The following is a 23,146-nucleotide window of genomic DNA, read 5'->3' as shown; positions in this document are numbered from 1 at the left end:
TTCTAACTCTTAGAAATAAAATAAATTTAGCTGCCTGCAGTTACCTTTGAAAAAACATAGGGTAAAAAAAAAGTGGAAAAAGAAGTAATATGGATTTAGGCAAAGAAGTCAATGAAAGAATTTGAATGCCTTTCCCAATTTGACCTCTCTTTCTCACGCTTCCCCTCTAGAATTGTTCTTGGAAAACTGGTGATCGCCTTAAACTTAGCCAGCACCTTTTAGTGTTTAATTTTGGGACATGCAGAGACAATATTATAAGGGTAATTTGGATATTCAGATAAAGTGAATTTTTGGTTACAATGTTATGGTATAGTCATATGATTTTCCCACTACTTTGGATTATGAAGGCATTAAGAAATTGGTTGGTTAGGGTAGTGATAGATTGGGCAACACTTGGGGAAAACAGGTTTGGAAACAAAAACCCTGTGCTCATGGAGCACAGAGGTCACCACAGTAAGGTAGGCTATGGAGGGGACAGCTCGGGGGTTAACTCCTGTCCTGTTTTGCTGCTCCTCTAGTTCCTGAATGGCATGGTGAGCCTGAGATCTAGCGATAGCTCCCTGCCTCAAGTGAAGCTTAGGCATCCTGAGCAGCATAGTGGAGTGGAAAGGGTCTTGGGCTCTAGAATAGGAAACGGTGTGAGTTCTGGTCCTCATTTGCCACTAGCAGTGAGATCTAAGGGGTTTGCTTCTCTCTTGTGCTTGAGGCCACCCTACAGATGGACCTACTGGTTCTAAACTCCTTAAAGATAATTTTGCTCATGGTACATAGCATAGGGCCTGGCACTCAGAATATACTCATAATAAATTTTTGGAGTGAAAATACATCAGTTTTTGGATGGTGAAAATAGGGTGGGGTTGCTTAGGTGGTAAGAGTTGGTTGTCATGTTTCCTAAGATTCCTTCAGAGCTCTTAAATCCAGATTTTAGGTCATTTATTTTATTATTTTTCCTACACAAGCATCCTTTCTGTAACAGCCTTGTCATGTTGTCATCCGGCTTCTCAGCTTCAATAACCACATCCTCACTATCACCATGTGGTCTTTCCTCATTTTTTTCAGTATCCTGCATTATTTAATAGTTTCCTGGTCTCCAGTCCTGCTTCCTTTTAGAAAGGTTTTAGTGAGAGTTAACCATTGGGAATTGCCATTTGTGTAAGTCCAAAACCTTTGACCCCTGGAGTTCCAATTGTGGCTCAGCAGAGATGAATCCAACTAGTATCCATGAGGATGTGGGTTCGATCCCTGGCCTCACTCTGTGAGTTAAGAACCTGACACTGCCACGAGCTGTGGCGTAGGTCACAGACTCGTCTCGGATCTGGCATTGCTATGGCTGTGGTGTCGGCCAGAAGCTACAGCTCAGATTCGACCCCTGTCCTGGGAACCTCCATATTCTGTGGGTGCACCCCTCCAAAAAAAAAAAGAAAAAAAGAAGTATATAAGTTTCAGTTAAGCAAGATACACAAGTTCTAGAGTGCTATAGTACAACATAGTTGACAATACTGCCCTGTACACTTGAAAATTTAACAGGGTAGTTCTCGTTTTTTTTAAACCACAATTTAACTTCCATGTGCCACAGCTGCAGCACTTAAAAAAACACACATACACAACAGTTGACTATTGACAATTTCAAATGGTACAACTAAAGTTCACTTAAACTGTAGTCACAAAGCCTCAAGGCTAGTACTTTAACCATTTCAATGGCTTCTCATATTCCCTCTTCCTGTCTCCCAACTCCCATCATTCCCCCCTCATCCCCTTCTTGTCCTGACTCACAAGAGCTTTAATGATCTGACCTTCTCTTTCCTGGCTGGCCTATTCTATTACCAGTCTCTTTCACTGTCTGCACTCCAGTTGAATAGAAATGTTAGCTCCTGGACTGCTAAACTTTTTCTTCAGTGTGGTCCTGTGGGAATGCCAGGTCTTATGCTAGAAATACTCTCCTTTTCCTTCCTTTCTCCACAACCCCTCAAACCTGAAGCCAAGCTTGACCAGCATCCATTTTAGCAATGGAGAAGATAATATATACACAATAAATAAACATGAACTATGTCGTATTTTAGAAGTGAAAAGTTCTTTTCAGAGATAGGTTTTCTTCCCTATAGCTACACCGCTTGATCCTGCATTTCTAATGTCCCATTTAAAAGGTGGTACCCAAATTGAATACAGTACCATAGATGTGGTTGATGAGCAGAGACTGCAGTGGGACAAAAGATAAGTGCCCTTGTTTGGAGCTCCATAATTCTATCAGTATTAGGCATTTATCCCTAAGCTCATACTGATTTTCCATTGACCCGAACATCAAAGGAGCTTTTGAAAAATTTTGGCCAGAATTTCTTTTTTCTGGGAGCCCAGGAGAAGGAGGTCATCATTGAGAAGTTGGGAAGTCATGACAATTTTTCAAGAACAGTTTATTTTATTTTTAAAAATAGCTTTCAGGTATTTATAGAACAGCTTAGGAAATGAAGCGCTTTCCTAGACAGGTGTTTTTGCTATGCTTTGGGATACTGGTCAGGGACAAATGCTACTGAAGCCTTCTTTTAATTCACAGGAGAAACATACCCTTTTGCTCTTTCCTGTATAATAACATTAGCTTTGCCAAAATTATGAGTAATCACTATAGGAAATATAGTTATTTTGGGTTGAATATTATGTTTTCATAAAGTATGAGATAATAGGAAATGAAGTGGGCAAAATAAGTTAAAAATACATGCTTTGAATCTAGACTGCCTGGGTGAATCTGGGCTCAACTTTAGACAGTTTGCTTAATCTTTCATGCCTCAGTTTCGGCACATGTGAAATGGGGAAAAGCAATGTCTTCCTCATTGGATTATCTTGAGAATTAAATGAGACAAAGTGCTTAGAACAGCAGCCGGCACATCATCAACACCATCATCACAAAATAACTGTACTTATTATTTTAAATAGAAGTGCTCATGCAGAATCCCAGGGGCCTTAAAAGAGTTGGTTTATATTTCATGATGTAATTCTTATGTAGAGCTGCTCAAACAAATACTGCAGGGCTGTGGTCACTCTATAAAATCTTCCAGTACTTCCTATTTGTCTAAATAAGTTTTCTTTCATATGCTTTCTCACTTTTCCTTTTTTTAAATTGAAGTATAGTTGATTTACAATATTGTACTAATTTCAGGTGTACAACAAAGTGATTCATTATAAATATTTTTCAGATTTTTTCCATTATAGGTTATTACAGGATGTTGAACGCAGTTCCCTGTGCTATTCAGTAAAATCTTGTTTATCTGTTTTATGTATAGTAGGTTATATCTGTTAATCCCATACTCCTAATTTATCCTTCCCCCACCTCTTTCTCCTTTCATAACCATAAGTTTATTTTCTATGTCTGTGAGCCTTTTTCTTTTTTATTTTTTTTGTCTTTTTGTCTTTTTTGTTGTTGTTGTTGTTGTTGCTATTTCTTGGGCCGCTCCTGCGGCATATGGAGGTTCCCAGGCTAGGGGTTGAATCGGAGCTGTAGCCACCGGCCTACGCCAGAGCCACAGCAACGCGGGATCCGAGCCGCGTCTGCAACCTACACCACAGTTCACGGCAACGCCGGATCGTTAACCCACTGAGCAAGGGCAGGGACTGAACCCGCAACCTCATGGTTCCTAGTCGGATTCGTTAACCACTGCGCCACGACAGGAACTCCGCCTTTTTCTTTTTTATATATAGATTCACTTCTGTTATTTTTTAGATTCCCCATTAAGTGATATCATGTAATGTTTTTCTTTCTCTTTATGACTTACTTCATTAAGTATAATAATCTCTAGGTCCCTATAAGTTACTTAAAATGGCAATATTTCATTCTTATTTATGGATGAATAATATTTCATTACACACACATGTCATATATCTATATCTATATCTATATCTATATATAGATATACCACATCTTCTTAAGCCATTCATCTGTTGATGGACACTTGAGTTGTTTCTGTGTCTTGGCTACTGTAAATAAACCCACATCTAATATAATACTCAATGATGAAAAGCTAAAAGCCTTCCTGCTAAATTCAGGAAAAAGACAAAGAGGTCCATTCTCACCACCTCTACTCAACATAATGTTGGAAGTCTTAGCCACAGCAGTCAGACAAGAAAAAGAAATAAAAGGTGTCCAAATTGAAGGAAAGAGGTAAAACTCACTGTTTGCAGATGGCATGATACTCTATATAGAGAACCTTAAAGTTTCCACACAAAAACTGCTAGAACTAATAAGTGAATTAAGCAGGGTAGCAGGATGCAAGGTTAATATACAGAAATCTATCACATTTCTTTACTCTTAACAATGAAATATCAGAAAGAGAAATTAAAAGGCAGTCCCATTTAAAATTGCATAGAAAATAACCCTAGGAATACACTTAACCAAGGAGGTGAAAGATCTATGTGCTTAAAACTATAATACATTGATAAAGGAAATTGATAATAATTTGAAGAAATGGAAAAATATCCCATGCCCTTGGATCAGAAGAATTAATATTGTTAAAATGGCCATACTAAAGATTTAATGCAATCCCTATTAAAATACCTATGATATTTTTCACAGAACTAGGACAAATAATCCTAAAATTTATATGGAACCACAGAAGACCCAGAATTGCCAAAGCAATCCCAAGGAAAAAGAAAAAAAACCTGGAAGCATAACCCTTCTAGACTTCAGGCTATACTACAAAGCTACAGTAATCAAAACAGCATTACCTTGTCAAAAAAACAGACATATAGATCAATGGAACAGAGTAGAGAGCCCAGAAATAAATCCACAAACCTGAGGTCAATTAATCTGCAACAAAAGAATTAACATGTGTAACAGAGAAAAGACAGTCTCTTCTATAAGCGGTGTGGAAAAGCTGCACAGATACGTGTAAATCAATGAAATTAAATGGTTTTAGTTGTTATGAACATTCTTTATGTAAGCTGAACTTTGTCAAACAGCTTGAAAAAATATGATTTAAAAACATAGGCCGTTTGTACCTCTGGTTTATTTTGTACGTACCTGGATTAGTAGTAGAGACCAGAAATAAATTCTCTCTCATTTGTGTTTGTTCTTTTTCTCTCCAGTTTTTCTTCCTCTCTCCTTTTGTCATCTGTCTTTCCTTTCTTTCTTTCTCTCTCTCATTCTTGCAGGCACACATGTATTCAGGCGTCTTGTCTTTCTCTTCCTTCCTCTCACCCTCATTAGGAAAATACAAGTAAATGATAAGCTTAATCATTGTTGTACATTGGAGTTCTAGATAATTTCATCTTGTTAATTTGTAGTTAATGTTTCTAGAATATGTAAATAACCTTTGTGGCTTTATTATTAGGAAGCTATGTGTAGGGCATTCATAATTGATTGATTGGGTAATACAGTTTAAATAGTGATCTAAACTGACCCTCTTTCTTTCAGATACCCATTATCTTTATCATTCAACAATATTTTTCAGAATATTTTAAAAATCACTTCGTTTGTGACTTTACAACTTTTTTCCTTAACTTTGGGATATTTGGGTTGATTCAAAGATGTTTCTCCAATGAATAGTTCTTCCTAAATGGTACTAATGATATACTCTGATGAGAGGTGGTTTCCTTTTTGTATGATTTAAATTTTTTGGCCATTTTCACTTTTATCTTTTAATTTTAATGAAACTTTTTAAAGTTACAAAATGAGCATAAATAAAATTATTTATGTATATATCATAAGTTTAAACAACTATCAATATTTTTCCCCCGTATTTTCTTTGGATGTTTCTGTTTTCTTAAAGCCCCACTATTCATCCCTTTCTACTCTTTCCTATCTTAGAGATATTCATTAACAAATTTTTTTTTCCTTTTTATGGCCACACCTGCAGCACATGGAATGATCATCATCACAAAGTCTACAAATAATAAATGCCGAAGGAGGCATGGGGAAAACGAAACCATCATACACTGTTGGTGGGAATGTACAACCACTGTGAAAAACATTATGGAGGTTTCTTAGAAAACTAAATATAGAACCACCATATGATCCAGCAATCCTACTCCTGGGCATATATCCTAGAAAAACATAATTTGAAAAGATACAGGCACCCTTAAGTTCATAGCAGCACTATTTACAATAGCCAATACCTGGAAACAACTTAAATGTCCATCAACAGAGGAATCAATAAAGAAGATGTGGTTACATATATACAATGAAATATTACTCAGCCATAAAAAAGAACAAAATAATGCCATTTGCAGCCACATGGATGGACCTAGAGATTATCTTACTAAGTGAAACAAGCCAAACACAGCAAGACAAATACCATATGATATCATTTATATGTGGAATCTAAAATATGATCCAAATATACATATTTATAAAGTAGAAACAGACTCACAGGATATATAAAAAACAAACTTATGGTTACCAAAGAGGAAAGAGGGGTGGGGGGACAAATAGATAACCAACAAAGACCTACTGTGTAGCACAGGGAACTATACTCAATATTTTGAAATAGCCTAAAAGGGAAAAGAATCTGAAAAGGCATATATATCCGAATCATTCACCATACTGTACACCTGAAACTAACATAATATTGTAAACCAACTACACTTCAGTTTAATAATAAATAAATAAAACTACACTCCTATTTAATTGATATAATTGCCTTTTCCCACTCCCCCAAACCCTCTCAACTTACCTTAACATGCTTCCCCACTTGGCTGCTTAATGAGGCTTACACTTCAGAAAAGGTTTTCAGTTTCTTTTCTCTTTCTAGTCCTGGTGATATTTTCTTTATTGCAAGGTCAGGTTTTCATTTTAAAAAGAGTACTGGTTATATTTTATGTAGCAATTCTAGGTATTATTTCATGATGCTTTATTAAATTCCATAATATTCCTTTATTGTTTACTTATAATCAATGCTTTTTTTGGTAAAAATCCATACTGGAATGGCATTCAGGACTGTTTTTGTTTTTAAAAGCAAGATCAGCAAATAAAGTAATTGAATATTCTGTCCATTTAACTAATTTATAGGAAAAAAATTGACTAATTTGATCAGCTCATGAGTGGGCCGACTCCATTGACTGTATATTTTCTTGGTCAAGTCCTTTCTTGGCCCTCTTTTTTTCCCCCTTCATTCCTTCCTCCGTTCCTTCCCTATTTTTCTTCCTGCCCCTCTCTTCCAACTTCTTTCTTATGTTGATGCTTATTGATCAGCCCTAGAGTTCTGTTTTTAGCTTTGTTGTCCAAGGAGTTGAGGATGAGTTGGCATCAATGGACCATCAATAAATTGAAGAAAACTACTTTTATAATTTGTCCAGATATAAGCCTTGCAAGGCGTTCCTTTTGATATCCTTCTCCCTTCCAAAAAGAGTTAAAAATTCACATGGAGGAAGGTTGGTAAGGAAAATGTTGTTATTTTATTCTCCAGTAGAAAGATGCTTTTAGAATTCTATCTGTCTTGTCTGGTGTAGATGTATTATTAAACAAAATATCCTGGTTGCTCTTGTTTAAGTATAACCTATCTCCCTTTTTTTCTCTCCCTTAATCCCTCAGCCCCCATTAACCTCTGTTTCTTCCTCCTCTCCTTTAATCCTTCCATTTAAAGTGAAATTTGGAGTTTCATAATGCCAGCTACAAATAAGATCAGCTACCCTATTGGACAAATAATTTAGAATCTCTTCTGTGAACACTGCTTGTGCTCCTGGCCTTGGCTTGGTATCTTCCATGTTAGTGTCATTTGTCCTAGAGAAATAGGAACAGGGCAGTAGGGTTTGGACAGAATAGAACCATAATTTCTACTGTAAAATGAAAAGTGCATCTCAGAATGGGTACATATCTATTCAAAGGTGGATGTTAATATTGTCTCTATTTATGATGAACAACTTATTTCTTCATTAATGAATAATATATTTTCAGTTATTTTATAGCTCACTCACCAATGAGAAAGAGATTGGCTACTAGTAATTACTTGGTTTTATGCTTTTACACTTTGATGTTAGAAAATTACTTCTTCAGTGCCTGATGTTGCTATTCTTAAGGAACTTGCAAAAAAGCTGCTATTTTTCATTTTTTTCTAATTATGTACTGTGGGATGGCAGTAAATAGTGTTTTTGAGTCTGAGCTTTTAATCAACTGGGAAGCAACTCAGCTCTTTGAGTTTTGACCAGTACCACTTAAGTTGCCCTAGGCACCAAATTCAAGTTAATTTTGATGAGAAATTTTGATAGTACTGGATTCACCAGAGCACATTCACTCCAAAAATATAGATTCCTCTTCTTGCTAATTATCATTGTGCACTGTAGCAACAGTGAGAAAGACTCGCCACTCAGCCCCAATACATCTCTCCACACCCGACTCCCTTCCTCCACATGTCCACCTACCAGTGACTTGACACTCTCGTTTTACTTAGGAGAGTCAAACACAGAAGTTGAGAGTGGAATAGTACCTGGTTTGTGATACCATAATTTGTTACAGGTAGTTTCTATTTTTGTAATTATTAATGATAAATAAGAGGGGTAGTAAGTATAGTCTACTGAGTATGGGGTTCAGATCACAAGCTTAAAAATAGCTCTCATTCTTACAGTGATCAATCACATAGCTTGGAAGTGTGACTAACCTGTAGACCTCTGTTTCATGGTCTATAAAATGGGTCTAAGACTGAGGATGCCTACCTCACATACTTGTTAGGAAGATTAAATGTCTGTATGTCTATGATGTCTATATGAAAAGCGTCTTTTAACCTGTAAATATCTTAAGAATTTTTGTTATTTAATACTTAATATCAGCTACTTGCTCTAGTCCTCTAAAGGGAATATACTCATAATTTAAAAATGAATTCTTATTGGTAATTTCTATCATGATAATATATATTAGACCTTGATAATTTATGCTAAAATTCCTTAAACACCCAGAAATGAAGAAGTGGTTCTTGAGATTCTGCATAGCATTAGCTATTAATGAGTTTTGTTTTTCTAAATGAACTCTGATGTGTCAACTACATTTTGTATTTCTGTCATTCACCTTATTTTTAAAATGGATTGGGAGTTTGGGGATAGTAGATGCAGCTATTACATTTAGAATGGATGAGCAATGAGGTCCTACTGTATGTCACAGGGAACTATATCCAATCACTTTTTGGTGGTTGTTGTTGCTATTGTTGTTTTCTTTCTATGGCCGCATCTTCAGCATATGGAAGTTTCTGGGCTATGGGTTGAATCAAAGCTGCAGCTGCTGACCTAAGTCATAGACGCAACAACACCAGATCCAGGCCACATCTGTGACCTATGCCACAGCTTGCAGCAATGCCGGATCCTTAACCCTCGAAGTGAGGCCAGGGATTGAACACACATCCTCATGGATACCACTCCTGTTCTTAACCTGCTGAGCCACAAGGGAAACTCCTATCCAATCACTTGTGGTAGAACATGATGGAAGATAATATGAGAGAAAGAATGTATATATATGTATGACTAGGTCACTTTGCTGTACAGCAGAAATTGACGGAACATTATAAATCAACTATATTTTAATAAAAATTAAAAAAAATAAAATAGATGTACCCCTGGATAAGATTTTCTAAAAGATATGCTAGCTCACTTTACTAGGATCTGCTCCATTATCAGCCCTTAAAAATATCATAAAGTTTTTATACTTTGGTTATTTTTCAGGAAATGGTACAGTAGGTTTAAAGGGCAGGTTCTCGAGTCAGAGTCATACTGCCTTTAAATCCTAGGTTCATACCTAATAGACATAGAGTGTTGGAAAAGTTAGTTACTGTTCGATTTGTTACTGGCTCATAGAAATGTTGCAGTGTTGCCCTGGGTATTTGTCCAGTTGCCCCTCTCTCTATCTGTGTCTCTATTCTTATCTCCTTACATTATTTTAGTATTTGAAAACTGATCTGAAAGTTAAGTCAGATAATCCATCTCTTTTATTACACTAATCATATAGTTAATTTTTTAGAAATTAGTAAAGGAGCACAGAATTCTTGCTTTCCGTTGCTTGATTTGTCTTTGAAAAATGTTCTTTGTCAATATTTTTGAGTAGGAATTTTATTGTCAGTATTGCCAGAGGGACACATATGGATGAAATGTGCATTTAAAAATAAGGAGCATATAAAAGTGTAAACATGTGCCCATAAATATGCATCCATATACACAAACATGATTTGGATGGAAAGAAAGACATGAAAAAAAAAAAGAAACTATTTTGGTTACTGAGTATAAGAAGTAGTTTAGTTGGCAAATGATGATTGCCAAGAGTGGCATTTCTTAAGTGAGTATGGTGACTTTTCAAAGAAATACTAATAAAGAAATTAATTGGCTTTTTGGTATAACCTTATAGCAATTATGTATCCTATAGATAGTGGCTAAAAATCAGAAATGGTACATAAAAAAATATAAGCACCATGAAAATAGATAATGATGGGGCATTTTCTCTACTAGGTTATAGAATATACTTACCTGCATACTTAGCTTTTTGGTAAACATTGCTCTTTTTAAAAAGATATCTCAGTTTTATCTGATATCACTTCCCTTCAGCCCAAAGAGCTTTCTTTAGTATTCCTTGCAGATCTATTTTACACCTTAATCAACTGAAAGTATTTTTATGTTAACTCTATTCTTGAGGGCTATTTGCAATAGATTTTGAAAGGATTTCAGAATTTGAGAGGTATTTTTTTCTTTTAGCATATTGTTATGTTATTTAGCTGTTTGGGGACTTCCATTGTTTTGATAAGAAGTTGGAGATGATTTCCATATCATTCTTCTACTACATATGCTATGTTATTTTTCTCTTACTGCTTTCAAGATTTTCTGTTAGCAGAAGTTTTAGCAGTGTGACTATACTAAGTGAAGTAAGTCAGAAAGAGAAAGACAAACACCGTATGATATCACTTATATGTGGAGTCTAAAATATGGCACAAATGATCTATCTGCAAAACAGAAACAGATCATGGACATGGAGAGCAGACTTGTGGTTGCCAGCGGGAAGTGGGAAGAGAAGCAGATGGATGGGGAGTTTGGGGTTGGTAGATGAAACCTATTACATTTAGAATGGGTAAGAAACGACGTCCTACTGTACGGCTCAAGGAACTGTATCCAGTCTCTTGGCTTAGAACATGACGGAAGATGGTATGAAAAAAGAATGTATGTGTATGAGTGGCTGGGTCACTTTGCTGTACAACAGAAATTGAAGGAACATTGTAAATCAACTATGGTTTAATACAAATTTTTAAAAATGCCTACATGTTATTTCTGTTTATCCTGTTTGGAATTTACTGTGCTTATTGAAATTTTATTTATTTATTTATTTATTTATTTTTTGTCTTTTTGCTATTTCTTGGGCCGCTCCCACAGCATATGGAGGTTCCCAGGCCAGGGGTCGAATCGGAGCTGTAGCCACCAGCCTACACCAGAGCCACAGCAACGTGGGGTCCGAGCCGCGTCTGCAACCTACACCACAGCTCACGGCAACGCCGGATCCTTAACCCACTGAGCAAGGGCAGGGATGGAACCCGCAACCTCATGGTTCCTAGTCGGATTCGTTAACAACTGCGCCACGACGGGAACTCCTGCTTATTGAAATTTTAAATTATATCGTCCGTATTATAAGATTTATATCATCCAACACTATAAAATTCAATTCAAATCAAAATTTTTGATGGTAATTTCCTCAGATAATATTTTGAGTTTTTTCTTGCTTTATCCTCTTCCTTATAATCCAGTTATGTTTATGTTATATGTATGGATAGTGTTTTACAGATCACTGAGGCTCTGAGCTGAGGTTCTGAGTTGTTTTGTTTTGCTTTAAATTTTTTTTCTCATTATTCTCTTAGATATTTTCTGTTGTTTTATCTTCAAGTTTACTCACTTTTAATGTCATCTCCAATCTCTGTTAAACCTGTCCCCTTGATTAAAAAAATTACTTATTGTAATTGTAACAACACAATACAAAAATGTAAATGCTTTTTAATATTTAGTATTATGTTTTTCAGTTTTCTTTCATTTCTACTTGTTCTTTCATTATGAGCATATCATGTTTATGTCTTTGAGAAATGATATAATCTTTGTGTTCTAATTTTAACATCTGTCTTATCTCAGATTTGGTCTCAATTAATTGCATTTTCTCTTTTTTATTTATAATGATTTTAATTTTTTCCATTATGGATGGTTTACAGTGTTCTGTCAGTTTTCTACTGTGTAGCAAGGTGACCCAGTTATACATACATTCTTTTTTCTCATATTATCATGCTCCATCATAAGTGACTAGATAAGTAATTAATTGCATTTTTTCTTGATTATGGATCATGTTTTTTTATTTATGTGTCCAGTAATTTAGATGTACTTTTTAATAATTATTTTTATTTTTTCCATTATAACTGATTTACAGTGTTCTGTCAATTATCATGCTCCATCACAAGTGACCAGACATAGTTGCCAGTGCTATACAGCAGGATCCCAGTAGATGTACTTTTTGAAGGGTAGATTGTAGAGACTCAGCATTTTGTTATATTCGTCTATATGCTGTTAATTGCTATTTGTCTTTGTTTTAGGCAGAGGATTTAATAGGAGGCAAATTCTGAAGTGCAATCTCTCTTCATTTCTTTTAGCTTTAACTGGCGCTGCATACAGTCCACGCCAAACACACATAGTTCAAGGGTCAGCCAGAGATTGGAGCAGAGTGCATTTTCAGAATTTGGAGATCACCACCTATGGCTTTCTACTTTGGGGATCAAATGCCACTCCCACTCCTCACCCCCACACTGACTCTTTAGGTGATATGGTGCCTAGCTCAGTACTTTTTGTTCTTTGAGCTGGTAAAACTACAGGCTCCCATTTGAGTTTCACCCATCCATGTAGCTTTAACCTCAGAAAGAAAAGCCTTAAAATCAGGACTCACCCAAGGTACCATTCCATTCTTCTAAGTGTCAGTTCCCTTCTACTTCCTTCCTGCATTTGCAGGAAGTCAAGTGACTTCAAGAAGCTGGTTTATTTTTTTTCCCTTTGTCTAGTGTTCATAGTTGATTATAAGAGAATTAGTTGGATAGTAACCACTCAGCCATGCCAGAAGTGAATTGCTGTCATTTATTTGGAAGCATATATATGGAAGTTGCACCAACTATAAACAAAAAATAGTAGGAAAAACATTTCTTCTTGAAGCAGAAGAACCTATCTGTTCACTGGATAAAGCAGTAATCTTTGCCTCAAGAAAATAACCAGCAGGAGATAATACAAGGTTAAACCATACTAAATTCTACTGCAAACCCCAAGAGCATTTTAAAATAATTGCCCAAAAAGAAATATCTTACCTGATGGTATGTCTTATTTGGATAGTTATTTCTATTCAGACCTTAAATTTCACAGCATTTTTTTTTTGGCATTTGCCAAACTAGGTGTTATAATTCTTTTCATCCTTACGTATTTAGAGTTGGGATAATAGAGGTAGAAGGGGAGAGTAGGAATATGCAAAATTGGACACCAATTATGAAAATGAAGTCTTAAAGTGTTCTTCATGTTTGGGTGATATCTGAAAGAAGCCTAAAAAGGACAGATCAGGAAAAGGTAAAAGAGTAAATTGTAGAAAGAAACATGCTGTTGTGTGTGAAGGGAAAAGGGATAGGGGCTGAGGCAGAGGGCAAAATCTCTTATATAAGCCACAACGATTTATTCGCACAACATAGAGATGTAAAGTTCTTGCGAGACTGGCTCACTAATGGAATTTCTTTACCTGGATGAGAGGTGTAGTGTGTGTGTGTGTGTGTGTGTTTGACAGGAGAGAGAAAGCAATAAACAGAACAAGAGAGCAAGAAAGTGAGATAGCATATGCACATGTGCATAAGAGATGTAATATATGAATAAAATGAATAAAAATGGAATAATGTTAAGTGCCACATTAGTTTGACACTAATTTATATTTTTTATTTTACCATTTTTAATCTATGGATGATCAATTTAGATGTACTCAGAGTAATCTTTTTATCCTTATTTTTTCTTTTGCCAGGTCTTTATAAAATTATTTGACAGGAATTTGATGATGCTATGGAAGTAATCTAAAAAATATCATGCTAAAAAATCTTAACAGCTAAAATTAAATTTTGAGAGGTAGTTACGGTTTATTATCTCTCCTGGAATTTGAAAGTTTAAAAGTTATAATTTATAAATTGATAGTTGAAGATATAGAAAATATATTTGAATATGGTACTGAATATATTTTAATATGGTGTCAACCAAATTGCCCTATGGCTTCCAAACTTCAGTTTGAGAGTCTAATCAAGTAGCTTTCAATGTGAATATGCAGCGTACTAGTCCACAGGATTTGTACAAAATACAAATTCCTGGGTTCCATCCCCAGATGTTCTGATTTGATAATTTTTGAATGTTGTCTAAGCATATGTATTTTTAAAACATTGTATGGGTAATTCTTATCCCATAGCTCTTTCAAGAATGATTGGTATGTTATTTAATCCCAACTCAGATTTAGGGCTCCTTGGGATAATTGTGAATGAGAATTGAAGGAAAAGGGAAACTTCTGAGTGGTTTTACAAGTTAAGATTTATGACTTCCCAGGCATTTAATCTTAGGGTTATTTGCCTGCAAACAACAGAATATAGCTTACCTATGTAAGCAAAGAAAACAAGGAATTCATTGGAAAGATCTTTTATACTTCAAAGAATCAAAGAACTGAACAAATAACTAAGTGCTAGAAATACAAAATGCAGCAACGTTGAGGTCTTCATTTGCAAAGAGTCAAGGAGGTGCTCTCTTAGTGCTGTTGTTGGATGACTCAGTTCCATCAGCCTTCAGTTATTTTGGGGCCTCTTCTAAAGATTAAATTGTAAAAATGGAATCTTATTGGTTCGGCAAAGGTCTTATGATTGGCAGTTTGTCAGAGTTGTCTTCAGAGATACTAAGCAGAAGAAAATAAAGAGATCAGCAATAGATTCTGCTTTGTGATGCCTAAGGGCCCTCTTTCCACCATATATAAAGTTCTGAAAATTTCCCTGCCTAACATAAATGTGGGATTCCCTGACTATAGATACAGATGCTCTTAAACCCCAAAGGCGGATAGCCTAAAATCATATCTGTCAAAACGTCACTGTTCTTAAGGTCTAGGTGATAGCTATTTTTCCTCCAGTTTTGTTATAGTATCAGCTAAATATTCTGTACCCTAAGGACTAAATAATAAATATAGACACCCCTTTACTCACCCCATAGATGTCATAATAGGGAAAAGAAAAAAGGGAGAAAAATTGCAGAAGTATATATGTGTATTATTTCAAAGTTTATTCTTTAAATGGTTTCTGGTTTCTGTATCATGACTTGTATTTGTAGCTTCTTTTATCCCTTCTTATAGTCTCCTTGACTTTTCCAAGCATCTTAGCTTCCCATACAATAAACCTATTGCTGTGTTCCCTACCAAAATATTTTCCCCTTTGTTATTAAAAAAATCAGTGGTACTCAGAATCACATAGTTGGGGAAAAATTGATATTTAGTCATTGGGTATAATTTTTAATGATTCAGCTCCTTGTTTCATGACCTTTCTATTTTGGTGTTTGTTGGAATAGCACCATTTGTCAGACACTGGTTCATAGCATAAACTATACAAGAGGGTAACTCAATCTCACAAAGTCTTATTTCCAAAAATAAGCTTTCAAAAAAGCATTTCTTATATTGGAAAAGAGTCTGAAGAAGAATGGATATATGTATAGGTATAACTGAATCACTTTGCTGTATGCTTGAAACTAACACAACTTCGTAAATCAGCTATACTCCTGTAAACTTAAAAAAAGGATGGATTAGCAATGGGATCCTGCTGTGTAGCACTGGGAATTCTCTAGTCAATTATGATGGAACACGTAAAGTGAGAAAAAAGAATGTATACGTGTATGTGTAACTTGGTCTCCATGCTGTACTGTAGAAAAAAAAAATATATATATATATAAAGAAAAAAAAAAGAGTTCCCGTTGTGGCTCAGCAGGTTAAAAACTCAACATAGTGTTCATGAGGATGCAGGTTCAGTCCTTGGCCTTGCTCAGTGGATTAGGATCCAGCGTTGCTGTGAGCTGTAGTGTAAGTCACAGACAAGGCTTCGATCTGGTGTTGCTGTGGATAGGCTGACAGCTGCAGCTCAGGTTCAACCCCCAGCCTGGAAATCTCCACATGCTGCAGGTGTGATAGTTAAAAAAAAAAAAAAATTAAGGCATTCTTTGGGGTACATAGGGGAAGAAAGTATGAATCTTAAATGTTAACCTGTGTGTTTTATTCTTTTGTTTGAATTGAACTCATCAGTTGGAGGCATCATTACATGAGATACATAATAGTTGTGTAAGGAATTCAGATGATAATGCTGGGATACTCATGTTCAGCAGTAAAAGTAGCTCTAAATCCCAAACAAGTTTCTCCTTCAGTGAGAATGATTGCTAAATCTTCCACAATGAAATTAGACAGAGCAGTCATTCTGACTGGTGCTCTTAATAGAATGCTTTCCAGTTGGTTTGCCTTGGTATTTTCATATACCATAATTGAGTTAATGGTATGTTATTACCATAATTAAGTTAATGGTATGTTATTATAATGGCCCTCTTACCTTTGGCACTGAGTATTCATGTCTATTTGCTCTAGTGCCATGCAAATGTTATCATTAACCATGGGTGCCATGATGTGAACTAGGTTATGAAGTTATCTTCTATCAAGGTATGGCATTAGAGTAGATATGAGTGCTATACTTGGCAAATTGAGCCATCAGCAGTGGAGAGATGTAGACTGACTTAAAGAGGTTATGTTCATGTTGTTGCTCTGTGCATAGCCTTATTTACTGCTGAGCTAGTTGGGCAAGGAGATTGCCATGTACCGAAGAGTTTATTCTGTCCATCTGATTAAGAACCTGTTCTGTAAGGCATTTCTGGTGATGATTTATATGGGATACAGTTCTTTAGATTATGATTACATTTCAAATATTGCACTCTAACTTTTCCTTTGAACTTATTGGTCACCAAAATTACAATTTCATTTTTTCTGTGACTCTGATTACTTGACCAGATAGCGTGGAAATTGGTGTATAGATCCTCACCTTATATTGTTTCTCCTACACAAAGTCGCAAACAATACATAGTGCTTTACATTCAGCAATTGCGAACTGTCATTCTTCATGGTTTTTAACTTCACCTTTGAATGAGTCTGTAACCCTTTCAGAATCCACTTCAGCATGGGCTCATGTATATCTCGTAGAAGTGTCAGTAAGACAGACCAGAGGTTTTTCATTTTAGTTAATTGGGAAAGAGCTGGGAGTGGCTCCTGGGAGCATGTAAGTATGAATCGGGGGAGAAGAAAAGTGTTGAGTAGGTGTACATCCTGGGTCATGCGAGCAAAATGATCAACAGTTTATGCCTTCAAGACCTGATGCCATATAATGATAAGTTTTATTGGATGATAGACTGCTGTTGGATATGCTTGTCATAATAGCAAAAATAATTAGATTACAGTCAATTCAGGAAGATCAAATTGCATGCCTTACTGACTCAGCTGGAAAGTGGTACACCCAGCAGTATTATCCCTTTTGTCCAAGTACAAATTCGTCACACGTGTTTTGTACTACACACTGTCTCCCATTGAAGTGAGCTTATTTGGAATGCCTTTTTTCACCCCAAGAGCTTTTCATGAGAAATACTGGTCATAAAAATCTATAACTGCAGGTATATAGCTTTCAGAAAAAAAGCCTCTCATGCTTCATTATAACTAATTTAAAAATACTTGGAAGATGCATGCACCCCTGTATTCATTGCAGCACTATTTAAAATAGCAAAGGCATGGAGGGAACCTGAATGTCCATCAACAGATGAATGGATTAAGAAGATGTGGTACATCTGCACAATGGTATACTACTCAGACATAAAAAAGAATGAAATGATGCCATTTGTAGCAACATGGATGCAACTAGAGATTGTCATACTAAGTGAAGTAAGTCAAAAAGAAAAGACAGTGACATGATATCACTTATAGGTGGAATCTAAGATATGGCACATATGAAACTATCTACAGAACAGAAGTAGACTCACAGATGGACAGCAGATTTGTGGTTGCCAGAGGGAAGTGGGAGAGGGAGGGAGGGGGATGGACTGGGAATTTGGGGTTAATAGATGCAAACTGTTATATTTAGAAGAATAGAAAATGAGGTCCTGCTGTATACGTATATGTATGTATATTGGACAGAGAACTATGTCCAATTGCTTGTGATGGAACATGATAAAAGATAATATGAGAAAGAGAGTGTGTATAGATGTATGACTGGGTCACTTTGTTGTACAGCAGAAATTGACAAAACAATATAAATCAACTATAATAAGAATTTTTTAAAAATAAAAAATAAAAATACCTGGAGCTTTATTTATAAGAGATATATTTGTGAATCCAGTAAATACAGCTGGTTCAAGGCTCAATTCCATTTTAGGTGTATGTGTTTTCTGAAAATCCAAACTTCTTTCCAAATAAAAGTAAAAACTCAGCCATGTATTCAATCCTATGCCTCCATCCTTCCTCTGAGTATCCATGCGCCTTTTTGAATTGCCTCTTTTTTTTTTTTTTAAAGGCTTCCTTTGTTTGATTAGGTTGAAAACCTTGCTGAGTCATATTAAGAGCCTTCTCTGTTCCTAAAACATTAGTATCTGCTCTTTCTACCTCTTCCCTGAAGATCCTAGAAACATTGTCACTTTAAGAGCTAAAGATGTTCAACAAACACTGATTAAAAGTACACAGATTTTCGATATGTACCTCCCCACTTTTGCCCACTTGTTTCCTCTCCCTCTGTCTCTCTTCCACATTAGATAGGCCATATTTCTGAAATGCTGTGTTCAGCATCTTATTTTGTACTAACATTTATGCACGATTACTATCTTTGCAATATATTTTTTTTCTATTTTCCATTGCCATTGAAAATTTCTGCGGGTTTTAAAAGGCTAAAATAAGATTATGTCAATAAAATGATGCTATGGATTTCAAGCAATGCCACCAAAAGCTAAAGAGTGATCCACATTCTTATTCGGTTTAGAATGGGAAGAGTTTCTTTACTCCATTTAACTTTCACTGTCTGCAGCCTGTTACTGTGGTTTATGGCTCTCCTCAGTTTTTTTTTTTTTTTTAAGTGAACTTGTGTTTTTTTTTTTTTCAGTAAGTTTCCATATGTATTTAGGAAGAACATTCCTTCATGATGTAACACTCACCTTGCCTTTTAGTTATTGATCAACCTTTAGAAGTAATTGCACTGCCAACACAGAATCTCCAAGTCTTCCTATCATATTCGCTAATGATTATAAAGAGGTAAATAGCCATTTTAACTCAATACTGAATTGAAAATATCCCATTTAAAGTACATTATGGGAGTTCCCTTCGTGGCTCAGTGGTTAACGAATACGACTAGGAACCATGAGGTTACGGGTTCAATCCCTGGCCTTGCTCAGTGGGTTAAGGATCTGGTGTTGCCGTGAGCTGTGGTATAGGTCGCAGATGCAGCACAGATCTGGCATTGCTGTGCTATGGTGTAGGCCAGTGGCTACAGCTCCGATTAGACCCCTAGCCTGGGAAACTCCATATGCCGCAGGAGCAGCCCTAGAAAAGACAAAAAGAAAAAAAAAAAGTACCTCATGATTTTTTTCAATGGTTCATTCTTTGTGTCTAGTGTTTTGTGCTTGTGGATAAGGTAAATGCAAGGAATGCCACTGTTTTCTGTGGAAACTTATGAAGGAACTTTGGTAAGAAACATCAGCCTTTTAATATGAGTGAGATTTTTGTAAGTTGAGATCAGCTGATTCATACATTACCCGTTTCAATTTCATCTATGGAAGAGAACTTTTTTCAGAAAACATTTTCTGGAAGGGTGTTTTTTCATTACTCTAAGCATACTTTCTTCTCCCAATCTTTACTCAGAATATGCAGAAAGAGACAGCTCAAGTTTGAAGTCTAGGTGATCCTTGAACAAAGTGAGGGTTGAGGTGCCACCCTTCAAGCAGTCAAAAATCCACGTATAGCTTACAGTCAATCTCTCCTATACGTGGTTCCTTTGCATCTCAGTTCTGCGTCAGGGAACCAACCAACCTTGCATCATGTAGCACTGTAATAGTATCTAGTATTGAGAAAAGTCCACATATAAGTAGACCTGCACAGTCCAAACCCATGTTGTTCAAAGATCAAATGTGGTTTATTGAAGAAATTCAAAGTGCTCATTCAGTTATATCCAGATTTTCCTTAGTTTTCCATTGCTGGTTTGCAAATCCCAGTATTGGAGCTGAGAAATGGCAGCTGGGAGTTCCCGTCGTGGCGCAGTGGTTAACGAATCCGACTAGGAACCATGAGGTTTCGGGTTCGGTCCCTGCCCTTGCACAGTGGGTTAAGGATCTGGTGTTGCCGTGAGCTGTGGTGTAGGTTGCAGACGCGGCTCGGATCCCGCGTTGCTGTGGCTCTGGAGTAGGCCGGTGGCTACAGCTCCGATTCAACCCCTAGTCTGGGAACCTCCATATGCCACGGGAGCGGCCCAAGAAATAGCAAAAACAACAACAACAAAAAAGACAAAAGACAAAAAAAAAAAGAAAGAAAGAAATGGCAGCTGAAGTAGTGGAGAAAATGCACAAGTAGACAGAACACTGACCTAGCTCCAAAGTAGGAATTCTTTATTTCTTTCTGGTACTTGGCAATGTCAAAGGCACTCCGAATACAGAGTCTGAGATCTATGTGGCTCAAGGTGGCAGAGCTTCTGGCAATGGAACCATGTCACATCAGATGGCAATTTGGAATACTTCCAGCATCTGTGAAAGGAAGTTTGCATAGCTTTGGAAAATACTGGAACAGAGAGGCAGATGTCACACTCAGGGACTGCTATGTCCTTTCTCTTTAGCAGTCTAAGGTAGGTCTTTCTAAATTGACATTTCTGAGCAGATTTTAACAATACCTAAGTGGACTTATTTTGCAACAATGTGTAGTCCTAAATCCTTTCTCCCCTTTGATATTTCTCTTTTCTCCATTCTCCTGGAACTTGTTATGTGAATACACATGAATTAACATGCAGAGCAAGAACCAACTATGGCTGTAAGTACAGGAATGCACTGTGATGATTTGAAAAGTTATCTGAAAATAGATTCTAATCATTCTATCCTTTCTCCTTTCTAGGGCTGATATTTAAAGCATTTAACTACTGTTGTGGCATAGCCATGCACCAGCCAGAACAGACACTAGCACAGGTGCTAAGGCAGACTGGTGACAGTCCCTTGCTGTGCCAGGCATTTCTCTTTTAGTTGCCTTTGTGGGTTTGCAACATTCAGGAGGTGGCTGGAACAGCAGTTGTTTGCCAACATCTGTAAGTTGTTGCTACCAGTCCTGGCAACATAATGACCTAGTCTTCCTCTCTCCTTATCAGTATTTGAATTCTGGTTCATCCATGCTACTTAAGTAAATGCCACTCAAGAAAAATTCTTATCATTTGGTCATTACTCTCCGACATGCACATAGTATCTTATTATTAACAAAATAGGCATTTGGCCATTTAAAGACACCATCCTTGGCAGTGCAGTATAAGAAAAATATGAAACAATTTTTGTCCTCAAAGGACATACTGGCTTTGCTCAACAGCTCAGGGAGGTGGGTATTGGAGACAATAATACCCTCATTTTGCAGAAAAGGAAACATACCCTTAGAGCACGTGTTGTCAACGTCAGCCTTACCTGGAAACTAGTTAGAAATTCACTTTCCGGGCCCAACCAAGATCTACTGATCAGAACCTCGGGCGGGGGCTGGGTTAGGAACCAAGCAGTTTGTGTTTAAACAAGGCCACCAGGTGATTCTAAGGCACTCTCACATTCGGGACGCACTGTCTTTAGAGGTTCAGTTGACATTCAGCCCAGGGCTCAGGTCCAGGGTCCTCTCCACCTTATTTATTCTTCTTCCTCCATGATAGCAGGTATTTATTGAATGTCAGAGCTAACTTGAAATAATTAATACAAACTGTTGCATTTGGAATGGATGGGCAGTGGGCCCCTAGTGTACAGCACAGGGAACTGTACAGCACAAGAAATACTGTAAAATCAACTATACTTTAATGTAAATAAATAAATAAATAGAAATAATTATGTGTTAGAGTTAATGCTAGATACTGTCTTGATAATATCCACAAACTCTGAGAACTGTCCGGTTTAAATATAAAGCAGAAACAAGAGTGCAAAAAGGAACTACTGTATCCTGCTACTTACTTGCATGTAAATATCTTTCTTTTTCCTGCATGTGACATTGTGAATGAAAATGTTTTAACTTCAAATGTCTACTCTTTTGTTTTTTACATATATTAACAGATATAGTGCTTACATATTATCTGTTAAATATATTTGAGCACATATAATTAGAACTTTCAAACTAATGGATATTACCTAATGGCTGGTTCTCTTCTAGTGTTCATCTTAAATTTTGCCTCTCCTGTATTTATTTATATTTCTGCCATACCTTTGGTGTATGGCGTTCTGTCCCTTTTCTTCTTTACCATGTAAGTTGGTATATAGCTTTGCAACTTTCTCTTCTGTTATCTGTATTTTCCCATATAGAATGTTATGTCGCATGACACCATAATTGTAGCTCTGTTCCTTTTTACGTTTATTTTTGGAAAGAGATTCTTGGAGAAAATCATGAGGAACATGTATTTTTCTTCTTTGGAATAAAACAATCCATTCATTGGAATATATTTTTAACTTAGTTCCCTTGTCAAATTTTCAGTTTCCCCTCTCCCGTATCTTTTTAAATTATTTGGTAACTGTCCATTAGAAAATATTTCCCTTTTCATGGGCACAAATTTTATCCAGCTATGCAAGTTCCTGCCTGCTATGACCCTCTGCCTGATTATCATTCTTTGCGTCTTGCCTGAATGTCACTTTTTTGGAAAGCCTTTCCTGACCCTGATGGTCAGATCAACCATCACATGCCTTTGGGATACTACTTTCTCTTCCCACACCAATTACAGTTCTATATCTGTGCCCTTACGTATTTAGGCTCTGTCTTCTCCATCAAAACTTTCAAAGGGCCAGGAATCTCTGTGTATTACTCATCATTTTCTTTTCAGCATCTGGCAGAGTGCTGGGCATGTAGTAGGTACTCAGGAAATATTTGCGGCATTGAATGACTGAACTCCCAGAAATACTTTGGCTGCTCAGGGGCAAT

The 23,146-nt window shown here is 36.5% G+C and overlaps 1 protein-coding gene across 1 annotated transcript in view; it reads left to right on the top strand.

The window, feature by feature from the left end:
* ADAMTS3 (ADAM metallopeptidase with thrombospondin type 1 motif 3) overlaps positions 1-23,146 on the top strand; it is a 270,429-nt gene that overhangs the window by 140,286 nt on the left and 106,997 nt on the right.

The sequence above is a fragment of the Phacochoerus africanus genome, chromosome 10 (assembly GCF_016906955.1).
Source record: "Phacochoerus africanus isolate WHEZ1 chromosome 10, ROS_Pafr_v1, whole genome shotgun sequence".
NCBI lineage: Eukaryota > Metazoa > Chordata > Mammalia > Artiodactyla > Suidae > Phacochoerus > Phacochoerus africanus.
This window is presented reverse-complemented; position numbering and strand designations above follow the sequence as displayed.